This window comes from Canis aureus, chromosome 1 (genome assembly GCF_053574225.1).
Source record: "Canis aureus isolate CA01 chromosome 1, VMU_Caureus_v.1.0, whole genome shotgun sequence".
In the NCBI taxonomy this organism is placed as follows: domain Eukaryota; kingdom Metazoa; phylum Chordata; class Mammalia; order Carnivora; family Canidae; genus Canis; species Canis aureus.
In genome coordinates, this window is record NC_135611.1 from 68,762,492 (window position 1) to 68,778,244 (window position 15,753).

The 15,753-nt window shown below is 46.1% G+C and overlaps 1 protein-coding gene across 3 annotated transcripts in view; it reads right to left on the reverse strand.

The window, feature by feature from the left end:
- Window positions 1-15,753, reverse strand: part of ARHGAP18 (Rho GTPase activating protein 18) — a 119,022-nt gene that overhangs the window by 102,327 nt on the left and 942 nt on the right. The gene's annotated exons all lie outside the window — the stretch shown is intronic.

Here is a 15,753-nt window from a genome sequence, read left to right on the forward strand (position 1 = left end):
CTGGGGGCCACTCAGCTGCCCGGGCTCCTCAGCAGCGTACAATCCCATCTTCCCTTCCCTTCCGAGCGCCCCTGCACTGGCTGTGCCCGCCAGGAGGTGGGGGACGCTGCTCCACGCGAACCACCTGCCTGGGTGCAGAGAAGGAAGGATACGATGTCCCGGAGCGTAAAAAGGCACAGAACACGGGTGGACGAAGAGGATGGCCGGCAGACAGCCCTCAAGGAACTCTCCTGGTAAAGTGACACAGGGACGGCATCCTAGACGGATCCCCACTCAGGGAGCTCTCTGGGTGCACACAGAACTCTGTTTTTGCTCTGATTAGCAACTTGTAAAAAAAAAAAAAAAAATTTAACAATAAAATAAAATTTAAAATAAAATAAAATAAAAATACAATAAAATACAATAAAATAAATAAAATAAAAATAAAATAAAATAAAATAATAAAATAAAATAAAATAAAATAAAATAAAATGATTAGCAACTTGTGGCAGCGGGGCATTTATGGGAACATGTCATGTGGGGACACCTTGGCCCGGACATCAGCTATTTATAAAACAGGTCTAGGTCTAAGACCAAAAATAAGGCAGCCCAAACCTTCAGCTTTCTGTCGACTTTCAAACGACTTTGCCTACAAATGAGAAGCTCCAGAAAGGGCTGTGGGGAGGTGATCACTTGGTTAATAGTCATAAACTAACTAAAAAAACCTATTTGCTGTGAAAACTATCCATGGCAGAAAGACAGGTACAAGTAAATGCTCCCCGGCCAGCCAGCCCTCAGTCACCACCGTCTTAAATATCCTCCGTAATTGAATCAAAAGTGCTTTTGAGAAACCAAACAGGACATTTTATTTTGAGACTTTTGAGTCTGTGGAAGGTCAAGGCTTTAATGTCCTCGCAGCCCCTTAACTATCTGAAGGCCTTGCGTTGTTTCTTAGCAGCTGTGAGAATGTCACACTTGCACAGCTAAGGAGCACACTCCTTTGGATTTCAGTGGTGAGGTCCCAGGCTACAGAAAGGGCCCCGAGGCCATCTAGATCGCTGGGCAAGACCTACAGACCACAGACTCACGGCTGTCTTACTGTCCTATTTCCAAGGCTAAGGAAAGACTGATCACTCGGCCTTCACAGAAGAACACAACCACCTAGTGGCAAAGACGGTGGTGGTGGTGGCGGCGGCAGGGTGGTGCTTTAAAGGCCTATCTTGTCACCGTGTCCTGCTGTTTCCGGGAGATTCTCAATGCATCTGAAGAGGGTCTCAAGTTTGTCAACGCCTCCTGATGGAGAGAGAGAAAAGAAACCCCCACCCCTCCCGGGGCTCTGTCCTCTATCTCCAGGAACCACGTCTTCCCCACGAGCTCCTGTGGCCCCACCACTTCCACGCCATGCCCCATGTGGCTCGCAAAGACCCAGCCCAAGGCCTGCCATGCCTCATCCTTCCCATGAACGGAAGCCTTGCTGTCATTCAGACACCCGTGCCTTGAAGGGAGAAAAAGCAGAGCTGCCTTTATTCTGGGCCTGCCAGCAGAAAGACCCTGGCCTGGCTCCACATCCCACCTGGCCTGGACACAAGCTGTGCGGCCGGACACTCGTTTGTTATCCCACGTACAAGAGCTGTCTCTTTTTTTATTATTATTTTTAAGAAAAGGATAATAATTCTCACCTTATGAGGATTCAACCAATTCCATTTTAAAGGGCTCTGCGCATAGAGGACTCAATAAATATTTGTTTTTCTTTTCCTCTGTGATTTAATTTGCCCCAGTTACATGAATAGCTGACCACAAAATGCCAGGAGACACCTCAAGGCCACACAAAATTATTTACTAAGTGGAAGAATTTAGTAGAACTAAATGGCTACTACTACTAAATTTACTACTCCGCTGCAGTAAAGGGGTATCTGAGGGCCTGAAAGTAGTGAAAATGACCTCCCCAAAAAGTACCTATGTTATCACCAGTGTAATTGCTTCGAATCCCGATTGGCATCACCTTATCTCAATACCAAAAAGAAACGAGTCTTTACCATAAACACGCACACAATCTACTCATCAAGTGTTCTACTGGAATTTAACTTACTCTCTATATCCTTCTAGAAACCACATTCAGTTTACAGAAGTTGGAGACAAGGAATTCCTATGACTGGCCTAGTGGTGAAGACCCCGACGGTGGCCTGCCTGGGTCCAAATCCCACTTACCCGCCACTTACAGGCTGTAGGAGCTCAAGAAAGCTCCTTTATCATTCCATGCCCTTATCTCCGACGTGTACACAGGAGGGCTAATACCACCTACTGCTTGGGATGCTGCGGGTAGCACATGAATTAAGACAGCCTCTCTAACTCACTGGTAGTCATCCTTACCTGAAAATGCAATGTTGTGCAAGAAAACACCGCTACTGTCACACTATTCTGAATGGAAAAAAGCAACATATGAGGTCTATCCAAGACCTTCAATTGGTTTTCTAAAACATAACACACAGTGAAAGTCCAATACGTAAGTAACAAACCATTGTGTTCAACGTAAAATGCTTCGAGCGCTGCACAACGAAGATCAAAGGAGTAGTAGTAAGGTTAGGTGCCGTTTCTAGGCAGTGACACGGGACCTATCATCTTGGGTGACGCTGGATACGTTTCTCAAGATGTCCACATCATACTACAAATGTAACTCGAGATACTCCCCAACGTTTGTGTTTAAAATGCCATCCTGGGTTTGGAGGTATACACTTTCCCTATACGCACATAAACTAAAAAGTGGTGTATGAAAACACTTGAGTTCTGTGTAGCTTGGGTATTAAGTAAAACACAAGGAACAGGGCAGCCCGGGTGGCTCAGCAGTTTAGCGCCACCTTCGGCCCAGGGCATGATCCTGGAGACCCGGGATCGAGTCTCACGTCGGGCTCCCTACATGGATCCTGCTTCTCCCTCTGCCTGTGTCTTTGTCTCTGTCTCTCTGTCTCTCATAAATGAATGAATGAATGAATGAGTGAATGAATGAATGAATGAATGAATAAAATCCTAAAAAAAGAAAACACAAGGAACATTCTTACTATGGAAACATCTTCACCAAGGAGAGATTCTAGAGGGTATTAACTGTGTTGGTAAAATGAACTGTGGCCATAGAAGGGTGATTTAAAGAATCGTACTTCTATAAAAAAGCCCAAAATATATTCCTGGTTCCAGGGGCTCAATTGGTTAAGTGTCAGACTCTTGATCTCAGGGTCATGAGTTTAAGCCCTTGCACTGGGTTCCCTGCTGGGTGTGGAGCCTACTTAAAAAATGAAAAATAAAAAAATTATTTCATATTGCTAATTCCAAAATATACAATTTTTAACAATTTTCTACATATAAAGAGGTAACATTATTTTGCAACTTCACAAATTATGATCCCTGAACACTGGTAGTAATAAGTGTGCAAAAGAGCTAGGTCGAATAAATTTGGAATATACTTCTTGCTAAAAACTTTTCAGGAATTCATAATGCACGCTTAGATATTATATGCTACAAGACACCCTATGGTAAACTCTGCTTATGCCAAAATATTATTGCCACAAACCCTTACTTTTAGGATGTTCGTATTTAGAGAGAGAGCATGAGTGGGCGGCCGGGCAGAGGGAGCGGGAAGAGGAGACAATCCTAGCAGCACCCCCACCCCGACCCCGACCCAGGGCACAGCCCGACCCGGAGCTCAATCCACAACCCGGGATCCCAGCCTGAGACGGAACCAAGAGCCGGATGCTCGACTGGCTGAGCCACCCCGGGGCCCCTCCGCAAACCCTTTCTACACGGAACACCTAGTGTCAGTATTCCGCACGCAATTTCTGAAACAGAGACCTAACGCTTTGGCTTATTTATTGAAGAAATTTTGCTTTAAGCAGATTAACAAAGTATTAGTCTCCAGTGAATCGTGTAAAAAGCTATTAGAATAGGCTTTTCGTTTGAAGGACACCTAACATGGACTCTGCTTTCAAGTCCCAAGCTGCAAAGTAAGCTAAAAGGGGATTAGTCTCTTTCTTTAGCCTGAGAAATGGAGAGGATACCATTTCAATCCACAGCATAGGGACGGGAAATCGAGTGAATTTCTCCAAAGGGCCCTAGGATCTTAGGAATTCCGTGATCTGACACATAGGCCATTACCATCGTTTCTATAGACAAATAATTTGAATTTACGCAATAGGTTCTCCCAGAAACGGTGGCCGCCCTAAACTGGGGATACGAAGTATTTTTAAAGAAATACAAACATAATCTAATCTGAAAGTACTGCTTAAAAAAATTTTTTCCTTGAGAGAAACGCACTCCACCCCCTGAGTTCAGAGGGTGTCCTAGCCACTTTACCTTCCGCCTTGCTTTGAAGAAAGTGTGGCAAGAGGCCAAGGGGGGTTAGTAATACATCAGTAAAGCAAAAGTGTCTAAAGAGGGAAGGAAATCCTGCAGTGATGCTGTTTCGGTCACGTTAAGGCTCAGCGACGGGAGCTGCTGGACGGCTAAATGGAACTAACGTGCTGGGAGTAGGAAAAACCAGTGGCTCTAACGCTAGCAATTAATTTCTATGTGGCCTCTGGGATGATTTCCATATACTATGTGATCTCAAAAATATTATGGACTCCAAAACCCTACGTCTGTGCCCAACAGCCCCTTGGAGGAAAATAGCACTGGGTGTAAACAAACACAGGCCTTTGGCAACTTTGGCGCCACAGGAGGGCGGGTGTGTGTCTTCCGCGAGGAGTAGCTCATTTCCCAGCACTCTACTTCTCAAATTCAAACTCACTTGTGTCTAAAATCAAATTCAAATCTTTTTTGGAAGATCATTTTCGAGAATCAAGTCTTTTCTTTCTTTTTTTGATGGAAGGAAAGGAAAGGCTATATAATAAACTGTCCTGCACACAATAAAATCTAACCCTTCCAAAATATCGATAGCCGTCAAGTCCTATCATACACAGGGCACGGAATCCATCTAGTACTAATATGAAGAAAAATTGTCCCCACAAAAAAAAAAAAAATTAAGTCCCTACTTAAGGCATTCACAGTCTACGAATATAAAAAATTCTCTAAAGTAAGCTTACCCAACAAAGCAAGGCAGGCGGATAAATACACACAGGATGTATATATACTAGTGGAGAATTTTAAAGCCAAACTCCAGGGAACAGAGATTTCTATAGCCGAAGAGGCAGGGAATGGTACCGGCATGGTCATGGCTCCCTGGGCGCAAGCCATTCTCCGTCTAAGAGGGGAAGCTTGCTCTTCCATGCTCTTGAAACTGCGCTGGCCTGGGATTAACTGGTCAATAGAATGAGGCCACGTGGCACTGGGTAGTTTCTGAGACTAAACCCCAAGAAGCCTGGCAGGTTGCACCTTCACTTCTTGCCATGCTCACTCTGGGTGAGCCAGCCAGGGCGTAGGAAGTCCCACCGCCCTGCTACTGCCACACCAGGAGAGGAAGCCCATGCTACTCACGTGGAGACGCTGCCCGAAAAGAGATGACCCAGCGGCCCAGGTGCCAGATCTGTATGTGAAGAAGCCGCTGGTGACCCCACCCTCAGCCCATCCTGCTTGACAGACCCCAAGAAAGAACTGGATTCTGGTGCTCTAGAATCATGATAGAAAACTACTATTTTAAGCCACTAAATTTTGGGGTGGTCTACTACAGAGTACCAGGCAACTGAAGCAACCACTTGGATCTTTAAGACAGAGGTCACAAACCAATGGTGCCGGAGTCAGAGCCAACCTGTAGGCAGGATTGGGGGGGGGGGGGGGGGCTCAGAATTTTTTTAATTCTGGTTAAATTTTCTACCAAAACCCCCATTTTTCTGAGGCCTGCGCTTTCCAGGCATCTACTTCCTTCAGTTGTTATATAGCCTGCCATCCCTCTATTGGTTTTTTTTTTTTTTTTTAAAGATAAGATTTGATTGATTGATGGATGGATTGATTGGGCAGGGAGAGAGGGATAAGCGGACTCCAAGCTGAGCACAGAGCCTGACTAGGGGTTCAATCCTACAACCCTGAGATCATGACCTGGGCCAAAATCAAGAGCCGGACATTTAACCCGCTCAGCCACCCAGGTCCCCCCCTCTACTGATTCTTAAGTATACAAACCTTAATCTAAAAAGTGCAGAGCAAATAAATAAATAATCCAGAGTAAAGGATTGACATTTACAGAATTACCTAAATACATCCAGTGCAATGATATGTGCGATTATACTATAATAATACAGAATGACCCAAAATGCTAGGATTCAAAAGATTTTTAGTCTGCAAATATGAAAATATACATATATATATATCCCTTTTCAATAATAAATTTAAAAAACTAACAGTGATTGGTTTCAGAAAATTAAACACCATATAAATTTACTTCTACATTGACCCAAACAACTTCTATCAGATGACAGACTGCACGTTTGGCTGTATTATTTGGATCAGAGGGAAATAACAGACACACACTCAGTAACTCTAGTAAAAACATTAATTATAAAATAAGTTGATCGAGTTACATGTTTCTAGACCACCTATAAATAGCCAAAGTTCCTTTCAACTTTCAGATGCCAACTTACCTTTTCTTACTCAAACCAAATTTCAATTATTCAACAATACATTATTTTAAAGTTTTATACCTTGTGCCAGGACTGTCTAAATAGGATACTGAAAAAAAAAATTATTTCAGAATCCACTTAAATTACATTTTAAGTTCCCTCAGAGCAGGAATTCTTACACCTATTCTATTCAAGGCTTATCATTTACACCCAAAAAAAGACTTCCAGGTTTAGTTAAAATACATATTAAAAATTTTTAGGTAATTTTAAATTTCAGGGATCCCTGGGTGGCGCAGCGGTTTGGCGCCTGCCTTTGGCCCAGGACGCGATCCTGGAGACCCGGGATCGAATCCCACATCGGGCTCCCGGTGCATGGAGCCTGCTTCTCCCTCTGACTATGTCTCTGCCTCTCTCTCTCTCTCTCTCTCTCTCTGTGACTATCATAAATAAATAAATAAAAATAAAAAAAAATTTTAAATTTCAGATAGGTATTCCATATTAGCATATCCTAATGGCTTTCTAAGTTACCCGAATCTTTCTAGGTAAGATTTCCATTTTATGCTGCCTACCAATATCATTCCTATGATCTTCCTCAAAATGAGGATGCAATCTGATAGAGAGTAGCGTTCAGAAACCATCCAGATCTCTACAGCCAAACCACCCCAAACAAAACATACTGGTTAATGGGGATCCAATATCCCTCCAGACAGTTCCGGTTTCATAGCCGCATGATGCTGAACCATTTCCCCTTAATCACATTTTCTTCTCATGTGATTCAACCACCATCACAGGAGCATGGTTCAGTTTCCACCTTCCTCACTCCTCAAAATAAATGAGGGACGTGAACTCGTGCACATCCCTAGTGGGGGGAAGACCTGCTGGGGGGCTGTGCAGCCTGCACTCCGGGGAGGGGAAACTACAGGCAGAAAGAGAGACCCGCAAAGGTAGCGGCCTTCACTTCTCAAGGCAGGACAGTCCTGAGAGGCCACAGGGAAACACCGAACAGTAACCTCCAACTTGGTTGAAGATTTCATTGGGTTTGAAACACGCATCCAGGAACCTGCTGCGGAGAGCTCAGAGCACGCTCCCCCATGGCAACGGGGCGACACATAAGCAGCGCTTGAGTTGTGAGGCTGGCGAAGAGTAGTCTCCTGAAGCATCACGTGGTGCAACTAGAGGACCTGCAGCCCTGCGAAATTTAAACATCATCTAGGCTACGGTCTTCCCCATGGAGAACAGCTTCAGGCAGCCACCCTCCCCTCCCGCCAGCTCACCACCTCCTTTCTTCCTCCACTACTTCTACTTCCACCAAAAAGGCCCCAGGCTCTTAGAGGTGGAGGCAAACCGGCCTGCTCTTCTGAGCCTTTTGTAAGCAGGAGCTGCAGAGCTCTTGGCAACTGGAGAGAGTGGAGACCTGCCTAGAGGATGGGGAAGGAGTTTCTGGCCTAGGCCCCAGGGCCCAGGAGGCATTTAAAGTAAAGGCATTATGTGCCATACAGATGAAGAGAAAAAATCAGCAGTACGGCTTTCAAATGTGAATGTGCGTGCTAAATGGAAGCAGCGATGGGGCACGGGGCTGGGGTGGGGGGATTGGGGGGAGATCACATTCCCAGATCTGTGCCATGGATAATATCACACCCTCGAGAGATCTGCTCCATGGAAAAGGACTTCTTTCCTTTTCTTTTTCTTTTTTTTAAGGTTTATTAGTTCAGATAGAGAGCACGCACATAGGGTATAGAGGGACAGAGGGAGGTGGAGACAGAAACTCAAGCAGACTCCGCGCTCAGTGTGGAATCCCACGCGGGGCTGGATCTCACCGCCCTGAGATCATGACCGGAGCCAAAACCAAGAGTCAGGTGCTTAACCAACCGGGCCACTTGGTGCCCCACCATTTCTTAGTTACGGAATCAACAGTTGTTCATAAAGCACATACATACATTTTAAGGGGAAACAAAGTAAAAAGTATTCTTCAGTCAAATACTTTGCTTTAGTTAATAGTAACACGGCAGTACATTTACCTGCAAGCATGCAAATAATGGGAGTTCAATTTGCTGAGGAACATGAACCAATAATTCTTCCTTGTTCCGTGTCAGACGATTTCATACATTAAGAATAACAAATGATTTGGAAATGTACATCTGCCCAAACTAAAAAAAAACAAACACTCAAAACAGTCACCTGAGCCTCAAAAGGGTTCAATACCTTTAGACCCTTAAGATGCTTTTTGTAAAAAAAAAAAAAAAAAAGATACTTTTGTAGTCTTAGCAGTTATCAAAATAAATATAATCTGAGCTATTTTTATAACTTATTCATTTTATTTTATTTTTCACAATTATTTTTAAAATCAAGAAGTTATAATGCCTCTCAAAGCAAATATTCTGGGGTGCCTGGGTGGCTCAGTGGTTGAGCATCTGCCTTAGGCTCAGACCATGACCCTGGGGTCCAGGGATTGAGCCCCACGTCGGGCTCCCTGCATGGAGCCTGCTTCTCCCCCTACCTGTGTCTCTGCCTCTCTCTCTCTCTCTCTCTCTCTCTCTGTGTGTGTCTCTCATGAATAAATAAGTAAAATCTTAAAAAAAAAAGAAAGAAAGAAAGAAAGCAAACATTTTCCCTGAGTCATTCACAAATCATTGTCCAAAATGTTAAGAGTATTTCCCAATTAATTTACCAATAGGTAATCATCGCCTCTGACTGCCCTACATCATCATAGAAAAACTGTTGTGTTTTTTTTTTTTTTTTTACACAATTAAAAGCACTCTTCTAAGTATCTCACATATATTAACTCATTCAATCCTCCTAACAACTCTTGAGTTAGCTATTGTTTCTTCCTATTTGCCGAAAGAAAAAAAACTTGAGGCCCTAAGACATTTAGCAACTTGCCCAAGGTCTCTCAGCTATTAAACTAGAGCGGGGATTGTGCCCAGACCCCGTAGCTCCAAAGTCTGCGTGTGTCATCATTAGACTTTATTCGCTCACCCTCATTCAGTAAAACTGTTATTACCCGCCTGAGGCACTCTGCACACGCCCAGGTGTACAGGGACAAAACAACAACAACAAAAAACCCCTGCCAGGGTCTCCAACCCTAAGGAACTCACACTCTACTACACAGTAAAAGAAGCAAAATGCAAAGTAATCCACAAAGTCCCGTGCGCCCCTTCTAATGGGGGAGATGGGGGGGAGGGGAGTATCCCTCGGGGGATTCATAGTAACGCGCTTAGTGGCCCGAGCCAGGCCACCTAAGGAGGGAGCGGCTCGGAGGCTCCAGGGTCCACGCAGGCCCACGGCCTGTTCATCCCACAAGGCTGGGTCCGCACCGGGAGGCGCCCACGAAGCCACGGGACACCGGGGTCACAGCCGGGGTCACGCTGGCCACCCGGAGGGAAGAGGAGGGGCCGCGCCCCGCTGTCCGCCAATGTCCCTGGAGGGGCCTTCAGATGCTCCGGCCACAGCGGGCCCTACGGATCCTGTCCACGTGTGGCAAGCGGGCCCACTGGCCGGCTGGCAGGTCCCCAGGCAGCCCCCGCCCCACCGTGGCAGCCCACGCTCCCTGCGACCCACGCCCTCGGGCAGGAGGAGCAAGGCCGCAGACCTCAGTACTCTCAGTGCCCACGAGACCTCCACGGGCAGCCCCGGACTGCTGGGGGCTGCCTGCCGTCCCACCGGCCCGGCGCTGAGACCAGGGTGCTGGTGACCCCTGCCCCACCAGGGCGCCCGGAGGAAGGGCCTCTCGGGACCCCTGGGCAGAGGCGGGAGGGGGACAGCAGGGCAGGGACCAAGTGAGATGGCACGAGCTCACGCCCTGGGGCACAGGGCACCCCCCGAGGGCACGTGCAGCCTCACCTCTCGAACACAGGGCCAGAGCTCCTTGGGGGCCCAACCGAGAAAAGCCACCGAAGCCTGGCACGCACGCAGGTGGCCACCAAGTGCAACAGAGGCTTCCTGTTTGTGAGTTCACTTTGGGGCGACACTTCTAAAGCATGACAGCGACCGGGACTTAACACATAAAGAGAACATGAGCTCTTATTTCTTTTTTAAGATTTATTTGGGGGGGAGAGAGAGAGAGAGAGAGAGAAGGAGTGAGGGGGGAGCAGAGGGAGAGGGACACGCAGACTCCGTGCCGAGAGCCTCGGAGGGGCTCAATCCCCGGATCCTGAGATCATGACCTGAGCTGAAACACAGTTGGACGCTTAACTGAGTCCCCCCGGGCGCCCCAAGAACATAAGGTAGATGGTGCTGGTGACAGTGAAATAGATGGACCACGGAAAATCAAAGGTTTTTGGCAGGGTTTTGGGTTTTTGTTTTGTTTTTTTGTTGTTGTTGCTGTTCTTGTTTTGCAAGTGGTTGGTGGAGTTCTTGAGATTTATAAATCCTCATATTAGAAAGGCATAAACCTAGTATAAGTCCCATGAAGAGAACTTTAAACAGCCACAGAGGGGGTGCCCGGGTGGCCCAGCGGTTTAGCATCTGCCTTCAGCCCAGGGCATGATCCTGGGGTCCTGGGTTCGAGTCTAGCAACATCGGGCTCCCTGCAAGGAGCCTGCTTCTCCCTCTGCCTGTGTCTCTGCCTCTCTCCATGGGTATCTCTCATGAATAAATAAATAAAATCTTTAAAAAATAAATAAAATAAACAACCCACAGAAATCACAAACTTCACAGATGAGGGCAGTTAAAAGACAAATATCACATAACTCTAAAAAAAAGGTGAGACCCGCCCAGTTGGAATAATGGGTGCGTCTTCCAATGATTCAAGAGAAAATTATGGATAAGGCTTCTAAAGTACACAGTAAAGAAGTTTTCAGCAAGTGCTCTTACACCATGAAATGGAGAACTAGATTGATCTAGAAGCAGTAATCCATATGGTCAGGTTAAAAATGCATTTGGAATGCCTTAAAAGCAAGGGTTGGGAAAAGTATAAAGAAATGTTACTTCACTTTACTACATAACTACACTATAAAAACACTTGACCATCCTTTTCTTCACCAAAAAATACACAATTTCACATAATACACAAATTCAGAGGGAAAAAATTCTATTCACAATATAGTATGTAGTTTTTTTTTTTTAAAGCTGTGTATTCACGCAAAAACTCTGAACTCATCAAGAAAGATAACCACGTCCTTCCCTCGACGTTTCTTTGAAAAAGACATTTCTGAGTGGTTGGTACAAAATTCAGCTTCAGATCTTAGCCAGCCCATCCTCCTTTCACTCTGGAAGCCTTCCCCAGCGAAATAAAATGGAGCTGCATAGGCCAAACCTTGCAACAATCTTTATTCCCATTGGCTCAAACGCTAAAACCATCAGGAAATCCAGTATTCAGAATACTTCAGCACCCACCACCCGCACAAACAACTGAAACTCTGGCCAAAGCGTCAAAGCCACCATCACCCTACCCTTGCAAGGACTACAGTCTACAACCTACACAACAGCCGGAGACACTCCTTGTTCCTCCAGCGTTCAAGATCCTCCCCAGCCACTGGCTTCCCATCTCACTTCGTGCAAAAATTAAATTTGTCAAAGGGCCCCAGGGGGCTCAGTGGTTGAGCATCTGCCTTGGGGTTAGGGCGTGACCCCTGGGTCCCGGGATACAGTCCCATGCCGGGCTCCCTGCGTGGAGCCTGCTTCTCCCTCTGCCTGTGTCTCTGCCTCTCTCTCTGGATCTCTAATGAATCAATAAATAAAATCTCTAAAAAAATTTAAATTCCTCGAGTGGGCTACAAAACCATCCGATCTATCTACCCATCCCGTCTAGTTTTCTCGTCCTCAGAGCCACTTACTCGCAACCACCCCCACCAAGCAGGGCCCCTGGCTCCCCAGGGTGCTGGCTCTAGGGCTTACTCTAAACTGAGGGCTTCCATGCTCCCTACCCAGCTCTGCCTTGACAGCTCTTCCCCTAACACTTGTCCCGAGAGACCTGCCAAGCTCACCTGCTCAGGCCTCCACTTTCTACTCTGTGACCCAGCCCCCAACCACTGCCCCCATATGCAGTTTGTCTGGTTTTTCCCCCATTACAACCCCAGCTCCTGGACAACTGCCAGACACACATCAAGAGCTTAGTGAAAATACAAGGAACGACTGAGTGACCAAATGGTTATGCTTACGACGGGATTGTATAGAACCAAGAAAAATGGGCAGGATTTGAAAAAGTCTAGAATTAAACAAAGCTTATGAAGATGGCTACCCCCTTGCATTTGGCACAGCTGGCAGTAAGTAGTTCTTAAAGGAGGAAGAGGGACATTTGGGACAGCAAGGAGTCCAGCTGCGAGGAAGATCCACCCACATCCCATCTTGCCATAAAAGGCAGGGCTTACAGACCTCCTCAGGGCCCCTGGGTGCCCCAAGGCAGGTTCTCTAAAAGCAGCTGCCGCTGGTTCAAATTCTAAATGTTGCTGTGGGTCAAAAGGACAACTCCAAGGTCTTTTCAAATGTCAAAGGCCTGAACTTTTACATTATGGTTAATTTTCAGTTACACCAATTTGAGTTAAGCCCACAAATCGCACCCATGTTTTAACACATGACGAAGTGATATTTATGAAAATGCTTCTAAAATGAGAAAGAACACTTCCTATGCTGCAAAGCTCAGTAAGTGATTGACCTCATGTTACAGTGAGTAGCAGCAGCTACAAAGCAGACACTGCTCGGTGGGATTCACAGGGGACAGCCCACTTAATCCCCCCAGTGAAGCGAGTAGGATCAAGCTCCAAGTCAAGCAGGGGGTGAAACAAACCCTCCAGGGTCACACTGCTCATGAGCGGGAGAGCTGGGATGTGGAGCCAGGCAGCTCGGCCCCTGAACAGAGAATTTCAGAGCCTATGTCACCGTGATAAACATACATATTTATCAAATATTGACAAAAACGGATATGAAGCAAAAATAAGTTTTTCGTAAAAAGTCAAAGAGTAAAAATGGACAAACTGCAGTATTCTTTGAAAAGCTGCTTTGCTAAAAAGCAAATAAGAAGCCTGCGTGAAAATTAACAAGTAAATACTCATAAATATAGCTAGTCATAAAAAGTGGTTTCCTTTGGAAATATCTGATTGTGGGTAAGTCAGAACAACTAATGTTAGCATATTTCTTCAAATCTTAATGTTTTAAGGAAGAAATAGGACGAAAAAAATGAAAACAGGACTCTAAATATTTGAGAGGCTCTAACCAGGAGGAGGAGGAGGAGGGAGGAGAAGGAGGAGGAGAAGGAGGAGGAGAAGGAGGAGGAGAAGGAGGAGAAGGAGAAGGAGGAGAAGGAGGAGGAGGAGAAGGAGGAGGAGGAGGAGGAATTCCTTAATCAGTCATCCAGTGAATGTCCTGATAAAGAGGGATAATGGAATGGAATGGAAGGAATTCTAGACCAACAGATTACTTGCGAAAATATTAATTCCCTACTACCCCAGCTTCTCCAAAGACCAAAATAAAAGCAAAAGAGGACTCGGGCAAAGCTAAAATCAAGCAGGATCCATAAATATCCTAAATCCTATACATAGCCCTTTATGCTTTTCAAACGACATGTAGGAGTTCATCTTATTGAACCAAACATTTGACTAAAGAGTTCAAAGTGCACATTATTTGGAAAAGACATAATCTTGAAATAAGCAAGGTTAGACTTCTGTGTTCCCTCCACCAACTGCTCAATGGGTGGGAGAGAACAGTCTAACTCTGCCTCTTTTTGAGCTTTGTTTGTTTTGGTTTGGTTTGCATTTGAAGAGCTTTTTAAAATAGCCGTCAACCTTGCACCTCAGAGCAGCTTCCCTGTGCTTAAAGCACCAGGCAACCAATCCAGCAGAGTGAAGGCCCCCGTGCACTCAGTTCCCCCATTTGAGGGGGTCCCTCCAGACCCCATTCCACCCTCGAATCCCTCCTCCCTCCATCCAACCCCCTCCTAAGCCCCTTGTAGTAGTATCTCAACCCTTCCAGGCAAAAGAGGGTCCCTCCCAAAATAACACTAAGTGAAAAAGCCATTAGGGGGGGATCCCTGGGGTGGCTCAGTGGTTTAGTGCCTGCCTTCAGCCCAAGGTGTGATCCTGGAGACCTGGGATCCAGCCCCACATCGGGCTCCCTGCAGGGAGCTTGCTTCCCCCTCTGCCTGTGTCTCTGCCTCTCTCTGTGTGTCTCTCCTGAATAAATAAGTAAAATTTAAAAAAAAAAACAAAAAACAAAAAACCATTAGGGATTGTTCCTTCTCCCTGTTTCCTGCCTTTTCGACCAGCCCTCAAAACCAGGATTCCCATCTTCTCCAGCCAATACAAAGGACTGCTCCAGGGTGCCTGGCTAGCTCAGTCAGTAGAGCAAGCAACTCTGGATGTCAGGGTCATGAGTTCGAGCCTTACATTGGCCATGGAGCCTACAAAAGAAAAAAAAAAAAAGTCCCTAGCACTCTAAATCAGTGGTAGGAATTCGGGGCCAGTGGTGAACAAGCAACATGGCAGCCAGCAGGGAAAGCAGGCAGGAACAGACCTGGTGCTGTGGCCACAGGGAGAGCACCAGCCGCATGGTCAGCTGCCACCCTGCTGCCTCAGCACCTCTTGATTCTACTCTAGCATAGACTGGGGGTGATCTGTCCTCTTTTGTGCTCTCAACCCACTCAGGTGCAGGCCACCAGCAACAGGCTGCAAATCTGCAAATACAGGGATCAAGCGTCCAGAACTGAATATGCAGCCGCCTGGCACAGGCCTATCACCACAGGCCTTGCAGCGCCCTAATAATTTCTAGGGTTTGAGGACTCAAGGGGAGAAGGAGAGGTTTGGATTCTATGTCCCTAACGTTCTCTCCACGCTCACAAGCAAGATCCAATTTTCAGCTCAGATCCCCAGGCCCCTCCAGAGGAAAGTCGCGTAAAGAACGGACTGGGTTTGCACAATTCTGGCAATTTTGACTCTGATGTGGACTCCACGATGGGGAATGATGTGAGGCTGGTGTAACAGGCTGCTGACTGCTCAAACGTCACTAACGCATTAGTGAGCTACAGAAAAAAAAAGAAAAACAAAAAACGCTTCATGATTCCGCACAGAAAATACTTAAAAGAGCAACACGTCTAAAGCACAAGTAGCAATTCCCCTTTTATCTCTGGAAATGAATTCATCCAAGGGACTACATACAGCGGTGGCTACGGAAGAGTTCTGGTCAGCCTGAGAGTCTCACAGAGAGCTATAGCCCTTCCTCTGATTTTCTTTTTTTATTTTTAAATTCCCCTCCCCCACGGTGGAGGATCTTAAAAACCAATGAAAGAAGGCATTATGTCAGCTTTAGG